The following is a 19,093-nucleotide window of genomic DNA, read 5'->3' as shown; positions in this document are numbered from 1 at the left end:
GAGCAAAGATTTCACTTACCATGGGCCCTAAATCCCTAACTCTTTCTTTTTCTTTACACTCAAGTTTCTCCTTGATGTGATGACTATGCCACCTCATGTCCTCACTTACCGCTTCCCAACAACTGCAGTCAAGCTTCTGCCCTTAGCCTCTCACTGAAAGTGCTTTTAATAAGGTCACTTGTGACCACATCTAAATACCAAGCTAAAAGGCTGCTGTCAGTCCTCATCTTTCTTGACCTATCTGCAGTATAATATTGTTGACCACGCCATGTTGCCCTTTCCCTCCTTGTTCTGTCCTGATTAAGCAGCTTGTTCGACTGATTTATTTTTAATATTCAATTGACTATAACTTATATTTTAACATAACTTTTACTTTTACTTGCAATTAGTATAAGCTCACAAGAAGTTGCAAAAATAGTAAAGAGGTATAAAATACTTTATTTAAAAACTTAAACATCAAATTAAAATTCCCAGTTTTTTGGTCATTATCTTCAACACCACATTCCAGAGCTAGGCAGTACTGACAATTCAGTGTAGATATTTGCAGACATTTTCTATGTGCAAGGTCTTTCTGTTTTAACCTCTCTTGTTCATTAGTTTCTATGACATTTTTTTTTCACCTTTTACTTTTTTTAACCACTATGTTTCGAGAGCTTTTGGAGGCTCCATTTTTCTGGCACATTAAATACTGGTAATTTCTGAGGTCTCCATTTTCAGCTCTTATTTTTTTCTCACGTTTATTCAGACCATATACCTTTATCATATACTACATGACCATATACATGCTCGTAAGTTGATATCTCCACTTTCTAGTTATACTTCAAGAGTTTTAAATCTAGGTTTCTAAAAGCCACCTGGTTATCTCTGTTAGGGAACCCCATGATATATGGGAAGTCTCAAATGTAAAATTGAACATATGCCTAAAAGGGAATTCTTTCTCTCTCTCGCTCTTTTTCCTATATTCCCCCTCTCAGCAGAGGGCAGCACCACAACCCTCAGCTTTGGAAATTATTGCTGACTTTCCGTGCTCAGATTGACATCAGTCACTGAATCCTACTAATTTTACCTTCTAAATAATTCTCCAATTCTCCTTTCCATTCTTGTACTCACTTGCCTTAACTCATAATGTTCTCCATTATAACTGCCTTCTAATTAGTTTTCCTTCCTCTATTCAGGCTCTCTTCCAATCTATCTTCACTTTGCTGCCAGGGGAATTTTTCTAAAATGCAAATATGAAAATAAAGCTTTTCTTAAAAACCTTTCCATGATTCTCTCTTGCCTTCGGAAGTAATTCACAACCCTTGACCTGCCTTATAAGAACCATCAGAGCTGATGCCTGGTATCAGTCATGACTTGGTATCAGTCATGTCCTCAAGTGCTTTCTTCGCTTACACCACACTGACCTTTTTGCTGGTCCCTGTAACATGCCATCTTCTCTTGCCTCTCTGCTATATCTCATGTTTTCCTGTCTAGAAGGCCTTCACATTTTTCTTCAGCTCTCTTCTTTTGTCTAAATCACCCTTAAACTCTCAGTTCACGCATCACCTTATCTCAGAATTACTTTTCCGCACCCTTTGCCCTCTGTGGCCACTCCTCACAGGCCTGTTATGTTCTGTTCTCTGTACTTTCCTAACACCTTGTGCATACCTGAAATACAGCTCTCCATACACTGTTTATTTCCTCATGTATTCATACTCCCATGAAATTATGTTTTATTCCCATATGTACCCTCAACACTTAACACAGTTGCAGCTACACAGTGGGCACACTAACCAACAAACAGAATATGATTCTGTTTGAAAGTACATTTGACATAATGGTGACGTCTGTAAATTTCTAAAACATAAATCCTTCTTTTGTTTTGTTAAACCAAACAAATTGGTTAGCACAATTGAGAAATTGTGCTAAACTAGTCCAAGATTTTTCTGTATTATTTAAAACAGGTCATTTTAATCCATTACAAATTAATTTGTAATGTAATTTCTAATGTAAATTTTAGTAAAATAATTAGAGTGCTCCAAAAGTATTCCACACTGGGTAAAGTTACTGCTTTCCAGAAAGAGCCACCACAGATCAACGTACAAATTTTAGTTTGGGGTGGTGACAGAAACAACTCCATAGAGAACTTTTTTTTATAGATAGAAAAATGCCATTTAACATACACAGTTCTTCTCATTTTTGTTGTATTTCCCAGCTGGATACCTCATTTATGTATTTCTTTCATTATATATTTATTTAATAAAATAAAACAGCCACATTGATTTCAAATTTAGGTGAAAAGAAAAGTGAGGTCATTTTAATTTATGTCTGCTAAATATGATAGTGACCCTATTTAGCTGTACTTAAAATAACACAATCTGATGTTAGTATTTAAGTATAATCAGGTAAGGTGTACACATAGATATAGGGCAATAAATAAGTACTTTGACAGATGCAGGAAATGGTGTCAGCTTTCCATTCCATAGTCCAAACAAAATGCTTAATTAAGCACGCTCCCCAGTAGTAAGTTGATTTTAAAAATAAATCATGTAAAAATGGCTATCGATAGCTAATATTTACTGACCATTTACTACGCAACAGGCACCATTTTATGTACTTTTCAGGTATTAACTCATTTAATCTTCATTACAACTTTATGAGATGGGTACCGTTATAATTTCTATTTCCACAGACAAGGTGAATACTTGAAGTTTGGATAGGTTAAATAGCTTTATCCAAAGCACACAGCTGGTAAAAAATGGATTTGGAATCTGCACTTAGCCCATGCTCTCAACCATTCTGTCACATAAAAAGAACTTAACTTTTTACGTACGTCAATGATACGTGTGAATGACTATTGAGGAACAGTCCCAAAAGCCGGTATAGGGAACATATGGACTTTCTGTTGCTATTTGGGAGTTCCTTATACCTTAGTTAACTGTTTACTAACACCCCACTACTCTCCTCTCTTACTCAGAATGGAATCTGCAAAAGATGTACTTGCAATGGTAAAGAAATAGAGATGGAAAAGGTGAGACTATTTTGGAGGATACTTACCACTGCACACTTAAGATTTCAGAAGTTCTATGATCATGCAAGTTGCAACTCTATTATAAGAGAAACATTCCAGGGGGTTTAAATCACTCCATCTTTGGGGTATGACTCCTTTATATAATTAGTCCTCAGTGAACAATAGTAATGTAAACAAATGCATCACAGATATATAAAATCTGTATCTATAGCCCTCAAGTCAGCATAAAAATATGGCAGCAAAGAGCTTTGATTTCCGTACTTCCCCCTAGTTGGAGATGATTCATTAGCTAAAAAATGAGCAAAGAACAGGATAAGAGTGAAAGTCGCTAAAGAGTACGCCTAATCCATAAATTATGCTCATTACTCAATCATAACCCATGGGACTGAGGAGAAGGCTTGCATAAACACACACTGGGGTAAAGACTGGTAATTTCTAGGGGAAAAAAGACACAATTATATTAGGAAATGAAGTGTCACAAATTGTTGCTGAATTTGTCTCTGACACTTATACACTTGCAGTGGGGAAGAGAGGAGACTTTTAAACACTGGATTGGGTAATAGAGGCAGACCATAATATCCTTAATCATTGTTCTTCAAGGGTAAGAAGATAAGCATTAACACATTTGTTGGAGGCCTGTCTGGAGCCAGAGCCAGAGTCAGGCACAGATAATTCCTAAACGTCTTTTCAGTTCTAAATGTTCTAAGCTCCTGAGTAAATACTGGAGAAATTTTGTTTAAAAAAAAAGGCACCACCAACAAAAATAAACACTTCTTTCTTTCTAGGTACTATAAATAATAACTCTTTAATTCTGATACCTAGGATCAACTTGTCTTTCATACTGCTAAAATGAATACATATGAGATATTGCTTGCACACTATTTCCCCAGAAATTTCCAAGACATACGTTTGAGAAAAGTACTCAATTTCTGGCGTATCAGATTGAAAGCAGCTAACTATTTCCGCACACTACACTACTGAAACAGCTAAATTCCCAAGCAATTCTGTGCACACTTGAAAGATGCTTTTGTGTTCCTTTTGTTTGTTCTTTAAATTTTTATTTATTTATTTATTTATTTACGGCTGTGTTGGGTTTTCGTTTCTGTGCGAGGGCTTTCTCTAGTTGTGGCAAGCGGGGGCCACTCTTCATCGCGGTGCGCGGGCCTCTCACTATCGCGGCCTCTCTTGTTGCAGAGCACAGGCTCCAGACGCGCAGGCTCAGTAATTGTGGCTCACGGGCCTAGCTGCTCTGCAGCATGTGGGATCTTCCCAGACCAGGGCTCGAACCGGTGCCCCCTGCATTAGCAGGCAGATTCTCAACCACTGCGCCACCAGGGAAGCCCTGATTGTTCTTTACTGATTGCCTCAGACCGTTATGAAAATAATGTGTCACATTATTCTATAGCAGAAGAGAAATCTTTCCATTGTTCTGCATATGTATCCAGTAATGAATGTAAACACATAGATAAGTGCATACTTGCTGACAGACGCTTCTTCATAGCTGACTCTATTATCAGGTTCTTTGTAAATGTCAGGACTCTGATCCATTGAATTCAGTAAATTAGTGCTGTTTGCATCCCATCATGCCTTTGCATATACCTTGACTAAGCATGACCCTGAATATTCCCTGCTTGCTTATTCACTAGGATGATTATGTATGTCAATTTATTTTAGTTATAACCAATTTTTCTGTTTTCTTTATCTTCAGGTGTCTTATCCACAAGTCCAGATATATAATATCTCTAAATTATGTGTTTTGTATTTTACCTAGGTCTTGAATATCCTCTCACTAATAAGCTAGTCAACTACAAAATCAAGCAATGGTATGAAAATGGCAAATTAAGAAAATAAAATACCTTGCAAATTTCACACCATAAAATTTATTATGAAGATAGAATATAGTAATGTTGATCATTATATCTTACATTGGTACAATGTTTTATTGCTTTCAGGCTACTCTGTACACATTCTTTTAACAAATATTTACTGAGCATCTCTTCTGGCACCTGGGAAAAAAGGACCATGACCTCTACTGTCATAAGGGCTGCATAACATAAGGGGCAGGTGGTCAAAAATAAGAAAGGAAATAAGATCATTAGACATTTTCTTAAATCTATGAAAGAGAAAAATAGAATATTAAAGTGTAATAAATGGGAGGGTGCATATTAGATCAACTAGTCAAGGAATGTTACCTCTGAAGAAGAGATATTTAGGTTGAAACTAAAGGATAAAAAGAAGTCAGTCCTATGGAAAACAGGAAGAAAAATATATCAGGAAGATATAGCGTGGCATGTGCAAAAGCCATGACACAGGAAAGATCCATGTATTTAGGAAGGAATTAGAAGTCTAGAATGGTTGGTTAAAATGAATGAGAAGGACATTAGAAACAAATGAGGTTTAAAAAGTAGATAGGGCTTCCCTGGTGGCGCAGTGGTTGAGAATCTGCCTGCCAATGCAGGGGACACGGGTTCGAGCCCTGGTCTGGGAAGATCCCACATGCCGCGGAGCAACTACGCCCGTGAGCCACAACTACTGAGCCTGCGCGTCTGGAGCCTGTGCTCCGCAACAAGAGAGGCCGCGATAGTGAGAGGCCCGCGCACCGCGATGAAGAGTGGCCCCCACTTGCTGCAACTAGAGAAAGCCCTCGCAAAGAAACGAAGATCCAACACAACCAAAAATAAATAAATAAATTAAAACATCACCCTTGTGTCTGCTACTGAAAAAAAAAAAAAAAAAAGTAGATAAAAACTAAACATGTAAGTAGTGTAAACAAATTTTTTAAACTGTGGGTCATGATCCACAATTTAATGGGTCACACTAGCATTAAAAAAAGAAAGAGACTATAGTGGACTAGACAACATCAGAACATATCACACCTAGTAAGGATAAGAATTATCTTGAGAAACTTTGTTTCTGTCATATGCATATACGGTGTGTGTGTGTGCATGTGTATATTTATCTGAGTATAAAAATGTACATCTAATTTTCTCAATGTGGATGGTTGTTTAAAAAGCTTAAAGATATCATTATGGACTATGGCAAGAAGTTTGGATGTTATTTTAAGCTGGGACAGGAGTTTAAGGAAGCTAAGGTACGGGGAGGTAAGGCAAATGTTCCAGCCAGAGAAACAACCTAAAGAAAGGCCTGAGGTCAGAGACGTAACAGGAAACCATGAGAAAAGGGAGTAGCAAACAGGGCACACTGCTACAGATAAGCCATGTAAGATGATTCTGAAACACGTTCATTAGATATAATGAGAGGACATAATCTTATTGTAAGGTGTTTCCATGTAATGCTAGCAAATATATGTCTGATTGGACTTGACTGAGGATATAAGTAACTAAAGGCAGCCAGAATGAATCAGTTTTAAATATTTTCAAATAGTTTGGGAGCTAGGAGAATTTGGGAACTGGGAGAACTGTTGTTAGAGATAGTGGCAGCAATGGCCAACAGCGTTTGAGATGATTGTGGTCGTGTGGTGTCCTTACTGGACAACTTCTGGGGTGTGTTTTTGCCTTTGGTCTGGCTGCTGTCTAACAATGCTTGTACCTGTCTTTTTTCAGCTTGATTCTTCAGACTTCCTAGAAATTCTGAGTCACAAATATCTTTCAATAAATTCTTTGTTTTGCTTAAATAAGCCAGACTTGGTTTCTGCTGCTTGAAACCAAGAACTCTTAAACAGTTTTTCATTGTGAAGTTTTTATGGGAGTCACCAAAGCCCTGCATAGAAGTAGCTAGATTATTTGGAATCTTCAACAAATTGCAGTCTTGTGGTATGTAATATCTGGTTGGCTAACATGCACTACTTTTTTGAGTTTTTTTTGTTTTTGTTTTTATTTATTTATTTATTTTTTGGCTGTGTTGGGTCTTCGTTTCTGTACAAGGGCTTTCTCCAGTTGCAGCAAGCGGGGGCCACTCTTCATCGCGGTGCGCGGGCCTCTCTCTATCGCAGCCTCTCTTGTTGCGGAGCACAGGCTCCAGACACGCAGGCTCAGTAGTTGTGGCTCACGGGCCTAGTTGCTCCGCGGCATGTGGGATCTTCCCAGACCAGGGCTCGAACCCGTGTCCCCTGCATTAGCAGGCAGATTCTCAACCACTGCGCCACCAGGGAAGCCCCCTTTTTGAGTTTTGACATAGATCATTTCTTGAATGCTCTAAGTCAGACTGAAGGCAGAAGGTACATCAGAGAGGTGACATGTCCATTTTGTGCAAGACACCAAAGGGGAAAACAGTAATTCAGAAAGGAATTCAAGTGACGTAATATAAGAGACTATTACCTAAGAACAAAAAACAATAAACTACATATAAAGTAATAAAATACTAGAATCACTAATGAAACACTTGATTTAAATTCAGAAGACATACTTATTTCAACTGCTAAAACAATAGGTAAAAAATAAAAGCATTTATCGAGCTGTTGCCACAACAGCTACAGAGGAAATACAAGAATGAATTATTAAAATGCAATAATAATCCTTGCAATAACTAATTGAGCTTTTTCATTCATATGTAGTATTTTTAATATTATATATGCTGATAATGTGCAGAGTACTGAAATCATAACTTTAAATTATCATTACATAAAGATATCTGGACATTTACACTTTACTGTGCATTTCAATTCTTCATTTGTATATCGTAAAGTAGTGGTTCTCACACTTTAGTGCACATCAGAACACCTGAAGGGTTTGTTAAAACACAGATTGCTAGGCTCCATTCCCCGAATTCCTGATTCAGTAGAACAGGGCTAGGGAACCAAAACTGGCATTTCTAACAAGGTTGGCGTTTCTCAGATGAGGTACATGCTGCTGATCTGAGGAACACACTTAGAGAACCACTGTACTAGAAGATAATAAAAATGTGAAGACCAACTTTCACAGGAGTAAGGAAAAAAAGTGCTATTTCACAACTATTAGTGCTTTTAGTTTATTTGAGTTTTTCAAAAAGTCAAAGTCCACAGTTATAAAAGAAGTTTTATATTCTGTGGCAGTTATCCATGAAAGCCATTACCAAAATTTCTGTTCACTGCTATAATGGTTTTTGAAGCATACCAAAAAGGTGCACATAATAAGTACATATACAGGTCATCTGCCCTGACAATGGAAGTCAGGGAAGTAGATATAGACTTAAATCAACTTTGGCAGGAATGACATCATAAAAGATTTTGATCCAGAGTTACTGGTCTAAATTTACAAATAAGAAAAACTGGGCTGGATCATATGGTAGTTCTATTTTTAATTTTTTGAAGCACTTCCATACTGTTTTTCATAATGCCTGTACTAACTTACATTCCCACCAATCGTGCACAAGAGGTTCTTTTTCTCCACATTCTCTCCAACACTTACTTCTTATTCAGCCATTTGCAACAACATGGATGAACCTTGAGGGCATTATGCTAAGTGAAGTAAGTCAGATAGAGAAAGACAAGTATTGTATGATATCACTTATATGTGGAATATTAAAAATCAAACTCATTGGTGAAGCAAGTCAGAAAGAGAAAAACAAATATCGTTTATTAACGCATATATGTGGAATCTAGAAAAGTGGTACAGATGAACCTATTTGCAGGGCAGGAACAGAGACGCAGATGTGGAGAATGAACGTGTGGACATGGGGGCGGGGGGTCGTGGGGGGTGGGATGAATTGAGAAATTGGGATTGACATAAATACACTACCATGTGTAAAACAGATAGCTAGTGGGAACCTGCTGTATAGTGCAGGGAGCTCAGCTCGGTGCTCTGTGGTGACCTAGAGGGGTAGAATGGGGGTGGGGGTGGGGGGTGGGAGGGAGGTCCAAGAGGGAGGGGATATAGGTATACATACAGCTGATTCACTTCGTTGTACAACAGAAACTAACACAACAGTGTAAAGCAACTATACCCCAATTTAAAAAAAATCAAATTCATTGAAACAGAGAGCAGAATGGTACAGGGGCTGGGAGGTGGGAGAAATGGGGAGATATTGGTCAAAGGGTACAAACTTTCGGTTATAAGACAAATAAGTTCTGGGGATCTAATGTACAGCTTAGTGACTATAGTTAATAATACTGTATTGTATACTTGAAAAAAAAGAAAAGAAGAACTGAGCAACCATATACATGCACATAAGCTCAAAAAAATTGTACTAGAAAAAAAAAACTGAAAAAAAAGGTGTGTTAATACTATGTTAGCAGCATCTCAATTCAGTTCCATTCATTTTTCCGTTTATATTTAAAACTACCAAGTAATCTGCTCTTGTGCCTCACCTGTCATCAAATGCTATTCTTTATTCAATTCATTCAACAAATACAGATTGAGCACCTATCATATACGACCGTTGTAGGTATGAGAGAGAGAATGGGGAGCAAACAAACAAGGTACTGGGCCCACATGACAGATACATTCTAGTGGGGAAAAGACAGATATTAGATAAGTTAAAAGTAGATAGTGGAGAATGACAGATAGTCATAAGTGTTGTGGAAGAAATGTCTCTGTTAGAAACAATAAGGAAACTTAGGGCACAGAAAAACTGTTTGGCCAATAATAAGACTGAGGAGGATCCAATAACAAAGGAAGAAAACAGAAGAATATAAAGTCAAAGAAGACAAAGAATCAAGGATAGAGTAGCTGACTAGTTGATTGCTGGAGATTTAGAAAAGTTAATCTAGAAGAATGTCTATTAGATTTAACAAATGGAGGTCATCAATGACTTTGATAAGAGCAACTTCATTGTAATGTGGAGAAAAAAGCCAGCTTGGAAGAGAATGAAGAATATGAGGTCAATCCTAAGAGGATTGACTATAAAGAGGAACAGAGAAACCAGGTACTTGTTAGAGATGGATATGTTGTCAAGTGGGACTTTCAAAAATGGATAAACGCAGCTAAAGCATGTGTGTATGTTGCTGAGGCCAACCCAGGTGCTAAGTCCAGGCAAACATGTGGTATGCCCCATACCCAAAGTTAGGCACACTGCTGGACTCAGGCAGTTTGGAACCTCGGAGCATTTCCTGGAGGCAAGTCTATTCGTCTGACCCCTTCTGAGGGCCAGACTAAGATTTGTTGGATTTGTCCCCTCCAAAAGCTTCTGGCCATTACAAAGCTCAACCTTTGTGAACCAGCCTGCAATTCTGTATAGCTGGGGGATCTACAAGACTGTAGTCTCTTGTGAAGCACAATACAGTGTTTCCCAACCTTTTCCAATGCATACTCCCAAACAAAGAGTTCTCACTCTAGCTTCCAAATATTTGTTCACGCAGAGATTTTTATAAGTTTAACTTCTTTTGCAGTTAGTTTTATAAGAGTAACTATACTAAAAGTGAATATGTTTTTTCAGACAATACAAATAACCCCATTTCCTGCTCTCATTACACCCTCCTCATCCTGAACCTGAACTGGTTAGTAATTAATGCTTTGAACTATTAATCCTCATTTCACAAATTAGGAAATCTAGGTGCAAATGTGTTATTTGCCTGATGTTATACTGTAGTCAGTAAGAGAAATGATACTTGAACTTGGGCCTCTGAAGTTCATTTAAGAAAACAATACAAGTTGGTTCTAAACCTAAAAAAGCACATGTGGATTTCCTTCATTTTCACCTTTTTTTAAAAAAAATAAATTTATTTATTTATTTATTTATTTTTGGCTGTGTTGGGTCTTCGTTTCTGTGCGAGGGGTTTCTACAGTTGCGGCGAGCGGGGGCCACTCCTCATTGCGGTGCGCGGGCCTCTCACTATCGGGGCCTCTCCTGCTGCGGAGCACAGGCTCCAGACGCGCAGGCTCAGTAGTTGTGGCTCATGGGCCCAATTGCTCTGCGGCATGTGGGATCCTCCCAGACCAGGGCTCGAACCCGTGTCCCCTGCATTGGCAGGCAGATTCTCAACCACTGTGCCACCAGGGAAGCCCATTTTCACCTTTTTAAAAAAAAAAAAAAAAAAAAAAAGGAGGGAGGAGGAGAGGAAGAGAAAATTTACAGGTCTAAACTTTTCCAAGTGTTATAATGCAGAATTATTCTGGACATTATGCTACTGGATATGAAAATATCACAGAGCAAATTGCCCTTAATGTGCATCAATTAATTCTACGAATGAGAAATATTAAAAAGGAATACAGCCAGGGCAGTCAAATAATAGCGTTTTCTTCTGGAAGCTGTTTAACTATAACATTCGATGTTGAAAAATTAGTAAATATGGACTTTTCTATATATTTTATGAATATCCAAAGAACATCCTATATTCACAAAATAAATTTAACTATAAAAGTATAAGATGGGATTAAAAAAAACATACGATGATTCATACAAACAACAACAGACTCTTAGTCTTAAAGAGTCATCAGTCATAAAAAACCCCATGAGTTTATTATCTACAATAAGATATACAATAATACAATAGCATAATGTATAAAATTTACTAAAAATTTTTTTTATGATTGGCCAACCCTTCCCCCCAAACCTCCAAATAACTCATGATCAAAAGACCTCTACCTACAGATCACTGGAAAGGAATATGTGTTGAAGGTCAGAAAATATGAACTCTAAATACTACCTAACTAGAGGTACAAATTATTGCACCTCTCTGGGCCTCAGTTTACCCACCTGCAAAGTGGAAAGATTAGAATAAATGATCTCCACGACCTTCACAACTCATATTCTGAGAAGCCATATTTGAAAGCCTTCCATTACTCTAGGAGGCAGATTGAGAAACATCTTGTTGTGATTTATGTCAGAGTGTTCTGCCTATGTTTTCCTCTAAGAGTTTTACAGTATCCAGGTTTACATTTAGGTCTTTAATTCATTTTGAGTTTATTTTTGTGCACGGTGTTAGGGAGTGATCTAATTTCATTCTTTTACATGTAGCTGTCTAGTTTTCCCAGCACCACTTGTTGAAGAGACTCTCTTTTCTCCATTGTATATTCTTGCCTCCTTTGTTATAGATTAGGTGACCATGGGTGTGTGGGTTTATCTCTGGACTTTCTATCCAAAATAAACATATGGGACCTAATTAAACTTAAAAGCTTTTTGCACAGCAAAGGAAACCATAAACAAAACGAAAGACAACCCTCAGAATGGAAGAAAATATTTGCAAACGAAGCAACCAACAAGGGACTAATCTCCAAAATATACAAACAGCTCATGAAACTCAATATCAAAAAAACAAACAACCCAATCAAAAAATGGGCATAAGATCTAAATAGACATTTCTCCAAAGAAGACATACAGATGGCTAAAAAGCACATGAAAAGATGTTCAACATCATTAATTATTAGGGAAATACAAATCAAAACTACAATGAGGTATCACCTCACACAGGTCAGAATGGCCATCATCAAAAAATCTACAAACAATAAATGCTGGAGAGGGTGTGGAGAAAAGAGAACTCTCCTACACTGTTGGTGGCAATGTAAACTGGTACAGCCACTGTGGAGAATGGTATTGAGGTTCCTTAAGAGACTAAAAAACCTTAAGTTTTTAGTTTTAGTTTCCTTAAGAAACTAAAACTACAGCTACCATATGATCCAGCAATCCCACTCCTTGGCATATATCCAGAGAAAACCATAATTTGAAAAGATGTTCATTGCAGCACTATTTACAATAGCCAGGACATGGAAGCAATCTAAATGTCCATCGACAGAAGAATGGACAAAGAAGATGTGGTACACATATGCAATGGAATGTCAGCCATAAAAAAGAACGAAATAATGCCATTTGCAGCAATGTGGATAGACCTAGAGATTGTCATATTCAGTGAAGTCAGTCTAAGTTAGACAGAGAAAGACAAATATCATATGATATTGCTTATACGTGGAATCTAAAAAAAGGGTACAAATAAAATTATCTACAAAACAGAAATAGAGTTACAGATGTAGAAAACAAACTTATGGTTACCAGGGGGTAAGGAGGGGAGGGATAAATTGGAAGATTGGGATTGACATATACACACTACTATATATAAAATAGGTAACTAATAAGGACCTACTATATATAGCACAGGGAACTCTACTCAGTACTCTGTAATGGCCTATATGGGAAAAGAATCTAAAAAAGAGTGGATATATGTATATTTATAACTGATTCACTTTGCTGTACACCTGAAAATAACACAACATTGTAAATCAACTATACTCCAATAAAAATTTAAAAAAATAAATATAATAAAATAAAATTGAATAACAACAAAAAATAAACTTAAAAAAAATAAATAAATCCTTCCATTTTTGGAGATGGATGAAACAGGCTCTTCTCTAAATGTAGAGGACCTCAGTGCTCTTTTTTACACAAAATGGTAGTTCTCTCTCCAAGAGCTTTCTAAGTAATCAGCCATATACTTACTGAAATCTAAGTGGCAAGTGGATTCATTAACCAGATCCTACACCAATTTGAATGTATATATCAGTAGAAGCATAAAGAAAGTAGCCTTTTCATCTCAATTACAGAAATACCATACAACCATTTCTTCTAAGCAGAGAACATTTAAATGATAATAATAAAGCATAATTTTACCTGCAAAATCCTAAAACTTACTATTTCACTGAAAGACAAAATAGAAACTTGAAGAGTATCCCTATTAAGGTTTTTTATTAATTATTTTAAAAGCATATGGAAAGGATAATTGGATGGCTTCAGAAAACGCACTACCTATATGATTTTCAAATAAAGGTGAGTCCAATGGATTTTGAATAAATCTAGTCAGTGTCAATATATTAATAATGTATCACCTCCTAAAGTATACCATGTGATGTTATTAAATATTATTCAGATAAGAGTTCTGTGGTCAGTTTTTAAAACATGACATTTCTTTCCTACAGGATTTCTCAGAGCCTTTAAAAAGCTAACAGAAATTTAGAGTCCACAAAAGAAGTTCATGCAGTGTTTTCCTGCTTGTGAAACCACAGAATTTTTTAATGGGACATTTTATGAAACACAGTTTGGTAAATTCTCTATTGGGTTTGATGAGAAATCTGTAATTTAAACAGGAAGATTATGAGAATGCTTTCTACCAGTCAAGTCTTACTGCAATAGATACCCATTACAATGAACACCTTGACATTTTAAAACACTAATCATCTCTAAACAGCGGATAAGCTTCAAAGACCACTTGATATAAGAAAATCCTTTAAAATTAAAAAGTTTTTTTGAAAAAGATTTCTTAATTTGGACAAGATATAGTATGATGTCTTTATTTCCACTTTGACTAATATGATGGAGGAATAAGTGGGGAAGTATGAGTCAAAAAAGGAGTGGGGGAAAGAAAAAAAATCATTATTTAAAAAAATTGATTTCTCGGCTACAAGAAATTTCAATTGAATTGGACTCTCTCTACGTGGTATGCACTGTTTACCAGCTGTTTTAATTACAAACTACTAAATTATTAGATATCATAAATTGTAAGAATCCATAACAATGGACAAGACTATGATCCAGCCCAGTAAAAAATATTCTTGGGAAAACTACTGCAAGGAAATACACAAATGTGGGCTCCTACAGAAGCAATGATAAGGAGGAACAAGAGTTAGGTTACCTTCTCCCTTGAGTAAAAAGCTATTCTACTCCAACACACCACTATAAAGCAGTCTCAGTTGTTCACTTGAAATACATCCTCACTCACTGACTCATACTGTTAAATCCTGTTATGCTACCAGTAACGTCCATAGTCATAGAGAGAACCAGTAAATACTTTAGTATTGTCAAATTATAATGATTACACATTTTCATAAGTGATGACACATATCTGTGAGGGCTATCATCACCTCTTGAGTGAGACCCCTTGCATTATGGCTACTTGGCATGGGGCTGCTGGTGACAGGAGCAACAGTGAACCAGTACTTACTAACCATGCACAGGCTGCAGGGCCATGTACTGGGTGCTTGAAAGTTCATGATAAAGATCGGCATCCCTATCTTCTGCGAGCTTCATTAGCAAAAAGCATTTATTATCACAAAGAAGTGGGAATCTCACTATGATCCAAGTCAGGGACCAAACACTAGTTGGCTATTAATTTAATATGGTGGAACAGAAGGATATGAAATACTCTCTCCTAACACACATGGAAGTGTATCAAATAAAAAGAGGGAGTATAAAGACTTCAAAATGAACTTTAGAGACAAAAATTGTACATAGTTAAATGTCAGCGCTACAAAATTACAGAAAGATTGGAATAGCTTAAGCTGAAAAATTTTTTTGGTTATATTTGAAAAAAGATGTTCATAGTCCTCTAACTACTAAAATTTTGAGTGTAATTCATGGCAACACAATGTTTCTTTAGTAAATATGAAAATGGTGCTACAGAATCTTTAGTCAAATGTTGTGCTGAAATTGAAATTGTAATGAAAGGTTTTTAAAGATGCATCTTCTCTATCTTGACCAACGTGCACATTTGTGACATTATTAGCTGGAGTTGAGGATGCAGTCTGGGCCCACACAGACTGGATCAAAACTAATTGGACTTTGTGGCAAATGAACTCATGACCTAGACCTCATTAGTCATGATCTAACCAACTGAGTTTGCGGGCCATAGAAAATTCATGTTGGCATGAGATGTTTACTTTGAATTATTTCTGCACTTAAATGGGGCCTATAATTTTAAAGAGCCAACTTTAGAGGTGCTGATTTTCTAAGGTTTTGTGAATGAGTGAACTCACCAATCTCACATTTACCTATTATATGGAAGACCCTAATGTCAGCGGTGGGGTAGTTTTAAAAGGCACAAGGCAATATGCAGAATTCAGAACCATAAATAGGAGAGGAAAATGTAAAAATAAAAAACTAGAGCACATAATTGTACGGTGATAACTAATGTTTATTGAGTGTTTACAATTTCTCAGAAGCTACACAAAATACTTTTGATAAGCTATCTCCATATTTCATAAATGAAGAAAGTGAAGCAGGCTGTGTATCTTTCACAAAGTCACACACTAGTAATCACTCTCCTTTACCTTGGGTCAATGATAAACGACCGTGATAGATACTACGGAGTTAACTGTCTCAACATGCATGCCAACTACCCTTTTCCCTTGCTGCCATCTACCATATAGACATGAAAGCTACAAACCTGCGTTCCTAGATTCCTCTGCAGCTAGCTACTACTTTTTTTTTTTTAATTAATTATTTTTGGCTGCGTTGGGTCTTTGTTGCTGCGCGCAGGCTTTCTCTATCTGCGGTGAGCGGGGGCTACTCTTCGTTGAGGTGCGTGGGCTTCTTATTGTTGTGGCTTTTCTTGTTGTGGAGCATGGGCTCTAGGTGCTCGGGCTTCAGTAGTTGCAGCACGTGGACTCGGTAGTTGTGGTGCACAGGCTTAGTTGCTCTGTGGCATGTGGGATCTTCCCGGACCAGGGCTCAAACCTGTGTCCCCTGCATTGGCAGGCGGATTCTTAACCACTGCACCACCACAGAAGTCCCCTAACTACTACTTTGTTACACAGTTATGGCCAATGAGATATAAGCAAAATGGAGCTGGGAGTTTCTGGGAAAGCCTGTGTGTGTGTGTGTGTGTACACATATATATATATGTACGTATATACCATATGTAACATATCCTCTTCTTCCACCTTCCCTCTTCTTGCTGTCTGGAATACAGATGTGATGGCTGTAACCAAAGCAAATTTACTACTGTACCAGCAAATCTTGGCCCTGACATCCTTGAGCTGCTAAACTAATGTCAGCCACAGACTAAGAGGAAGTACAATTGTGGATGTTTCTACAGGCTCATTTCCTGTCATCTTTGGTTAGCTTAGCACTAAGCTGGCTCAGCTGGTCTAAGTTAATCCTAATGGAAGAACAGGCTGATGGAACTGAGCTTCAGAGGCACCCACTCCTCCCTAGATAAGAAAGCCATTTTTTTTCTACTACATAACCAGTTAATGTCTACTGCCCTGATCTCTAGAAATATGTAGTACTCTGTGAGGCCAGAGATCTTCTACTGGAGCAATTTCCATGGTGCAATCCAGTCTAACTAGAGGGAAGTGACTTATGCCAGCTTGTAAGATTTTCTCCACTAAGGTTTATTTTATATTTGCACCACGTGGTGCCAGTTATTTGCACAATATGCTACCTCTGGATTTCTTATTACCTGACAAAAATCAAAGTCCTAATTTGTTTAAACCTCGTTTTGTCAGATTTTCTTGGTTTCTTAGCTGACAGAATGCTGTAATAAATGTAAGATAAAATGTTATGGAATGGCAGAATGATAACTTAGCTCTCCAGTGGGGTCTGGTAAGGCTTTACCTAGGATGTCTTTGAACTAGGAGAACACACTAGGTAGGAAATGGTACCTGCTTGAACAAAGGTAGAGTATATAATGACTTTACTCTGAGGTAGTTGTGACAGATCTACCACAGGCAAGAATGAAACGACAATACAATTCAGTGACCTCTAGCAGTGTCTAGAAACCCATTTATTTTCCCTGATAGCATAAAGGACCAAGTGGCAGGCATCCCTATTTTTTTTCGGGATAAACGCCAACAGGAGTTAGGATTTACGGTACAGATTCCAAAAGCAGGCTCCAGGATGCCCTGGCCTTACACAACAAAGAGGTAAAAAATATTCAGTATGTCTAAAATATGTAAAGTATTATAGATTCACTAGAGTAACAGAAATGTATTGACCCTTTATTATGTGTCAATCACCTAAATAAATGTAAATAAAATAACAAAATGACAACAGTTCCCATTCAGGGAGAGTTCTTCTTAGTATGATAAATATAAATAAGCATTCATAGCACCATGTGGAAGTGGAAGTCTGGGTATAGTGCTGTCTTTACTGTACAGGGGACAAATAAGTTAACCGCAGAGGAGAGCCAGGGTCCACGTCTCAAGGGAGGGGGTGATGTGTTAGTCTATAAAGATATCACTATACCGGGGGTAGCAGTTTTGGAAGGAAAGAGAAAAGGCACAGAATGATATTCCAGCAGAGAAAACAAACCACATGTCCAAAAATACAGAGGTGTGAAAGGAGAGTACTTGGGGAAACATGCACAAAGTTGGTTGTTCCTAGAAGAGGTGGAAGATGAAGCTAGAGAGGTAGGAAGGGGGAGAATGCCAAGGTGGAGAGTTCCACTTTATTTTATAGGTAATGGAGGTTTAAAGGCAGTGGTGATTTAGGCAGATTCAGTGACCAAAAGCAATGAGAAAAGAGAGACAGTCAAGATCAATGAAGAGTTTTCAGTTTTGTATCATCTACTATATACCAGGCCCTGTGCTAGTTGCTTTACACACATAGCCTTAAATCCTCACAACAATCCAGAAAGAGTAAGGCAATTACCCTCCCACTTCCCAGGAAAGAGTAATAAAAGCTCAGAATAGTTAAGTACTTTGACCATGATTATACAACTAATAGATAGTTAAACCAGGATTTTAAGTTGTTTAGTTATAATAATAGGTAACAATAAATGCATTTTCTACATACCATACACTCTTCTGGTGTTAGATTTATTGCAGTGGAACAAAAACAACAACAACAAAAACCGGACAAAAATCCCTGCCCTCGTGGTTGGTGTCATGGGAATCTATGAAATCACCCAAGGAATAGGTGCAGTAAGAATAAAGAAAGCAGAGGTTATCAACCTAGGACACACAGAAGAGTCAAAGAGAGAATCTGAATTCATTTTAGAACTTAGAGATCCAACAGATTGCTAACAAAAACCTGTGGTAAATGAAAACAAACCTGGTGACTTACAATAGTTATTAGTCCCTTTATTTATAATAACATCCTGAATCTTAACCCAAAGTGTCTGAAAAACTCAAATGAAATAAATGTACAAATTGACATTACTGTTGATGCAAAGGAGATGGGTTGGGAGTTTTAGGGGGAGGAGAAGTTCAGACAGGAAAATAAGATTTATTGAGTATCAGGCACTTTTACGTAAAGTAAGTACCTCATTTAATAAATGCAAAAAACCCTCCTAATATAGTAGTTTTATATTAGTTTACAGAAAACACGTACACAAAAATTCACCTTATTGGTAAAAACAAAAAGCATAGGTTTAAGAAGGTATTATTATAATATAGAAATCACCAACAAGGGATATATTTTTCTCAACCTAGTGAAAATGATTAAAGGGCATAGCAATGTTAATAACTTAAAATATTCTACTAGGGTTAAGTGAGAGGAAAA

The 19,093-nt window shown here is 37.2% G+C and overlaps 1 protein-coding gene across 7 annotated transcripts in view; it reads right to left on the bottom strand.

The window, feature by feature from the left end:
- RFX3 (regulatory factor X3) overlaps positions 1-19,093 on the bottom strand; it is a 296,992-nt gene that overhangs the window by 98,080 nt on the left and 179,819 nt on the right. The window lies entirely within an intron of this gene.

The sequence above is a fragment of the Balaenoptera acutorostrata genome, chromosome 6, assembly GCF_949987535.1.
Source record: "Balaenoptera acutorostrata chromosome 6, mBalAcu1.1, whole genome shotgun sequence".
Classification (NCBI taxonomy): Eukaryota; Metazoa; Chordata; class Mammalia; order Artiodactyla; family Balaenopteridae; genus Balaenoptera; species Balaenoptera acutorostrata.
The sequence above is the reverse complement of the archived record's forward strand: the minus strand, read 5'-3'. Positions and strand labels throughout refer to the sequence as shown.